The sequence below is a fragment of the Helianthus annuus genome, chromosome 15, assembly GCF_002127325.2.
Source record: "Helianthus annuus cultivar XRQ/B chromosome 15, HanXRQr2.0-SUNRISE, whole genome shotgun sequence".
NCBI classification, from domain to species: domain Eukaryota; kingdom Viridiplantae; phylum Streptophyta; class Magnoliopsida; order Asterales; family Asteraceae; genus Helianthus; species Helianthus annuus.
In genome coordinates, this window is record NC_035447.2 from 24,858,928 (window position 1) to 24,860,129 (window position 1,202).

The 1,202-nt window shown below is 33.2% G+C and overlaps 1 long non-coding RNA gene across 1 annotated transcript; it reads right to left on the reverse strand.

Moving 5' to 3' along the window:
• Window positions 1–356: 356 nt before the first annotated feature.
• Window positions 357–1,202, reverse strand: LOC110909470. Its single transcript, XR_002575386.2, has 4 exons — window positions 1,153–1,202; window positions 951–1,070; window positions 540–804; window positions 357–443 (listed from the first exon to the last, which is right to left on the reverse strand). It is a non-coding gene; the product is annotated as an uncharacterized LOC110909470 (long non-coding RNA).

Genomic DNA, 1,202 nt, shown 5'->3' on the forward strand with positions numbered 1-1,202 from the left:
ATTATAACAAAACGCAGATACAAAATCGCCATGTCACGTATTTGATAGATTGATTAATACAAAAGGAGCTATAACAAAAGTTTTGAGTCATACCAGCTTCTTTCACAACATCTCCTTGTTCCAAGAATCAAGACTTCAAAGAATCAAGACTCTTTCACAACATCTCTTTAAATCTTCTATCTCCATGTTGCAAGAATGAAGACTCGACTTCAAAGATTCTGAAACGGTTTTCGCTTCTTCCAGAGCGAAGACGACTTCTTTGTTTTCACCCTCAAACTTTATAGATAGTATAGATACCAAACTTGACCCATCAATACGTCGACATTTATTGGCATTAATAATAAAAAGAAATGCTTACAGCTAATCCTCAACAGTCGTTACCGACACAAACTGTTTCATTTATAGCTTCTGCGACACCTTTTCCATCATCATAGAGCAATCTCCTGCAAAACAGGTTATTCATTTTTTTATATATGCATACATACATATATATAGTTGTTAACTGTGAGTGCTAATGACATTATCAAGGAAAGATGTACCTATGAAGCATCAACTCCAATTCACTGTCAACAATGCTTGATCCACCAACGGATCTATCTACCAAAACCAAGAGCTCACTTTTTTCATCTTTTAGGTAAATTCCAAGATTGTTCTGGAAAATAATTTAACTTAAGTTGAACATGTGTAATCCAGCTCGAGTAACGTATGAAAATTAATCAAAAAGTTAAAAGAACGCACGGGATAATAGTTTCCTGCAATAGGTTGATTCACTTCAAGATCCCAGTCTGCTCTATAGTCTCGAATCTGCCATTAGAAAATTAACTTAAATTATGATTTATGACCAAAAAATGTTTCTTCAAATTCATATGCTTAATGATATTCAATAATATGATAAAAAATGCATAAATTATATATTAAATATTTGATCAAATAGGAGTACTGCAGCATACCCATTCAATGAAATCTCGACCGTTAGAATCAGTGTAAAATGTTTCGTTACTCTTTATGGTGGTTGAGATCTTGGTCGCAATCTCTTTCCCAACTCCATCACCAATAGGTATGGGACCCACCTGAAATTAATATTATTAGTGATATGCCGATAAACATGTTCACAAAAATAATAATAATAGTAACAAAGTATGTTGATCTTACAGTGAATTCGACTTCAGCATGTTACTTATTTTTGTACACTCTAGTGATCT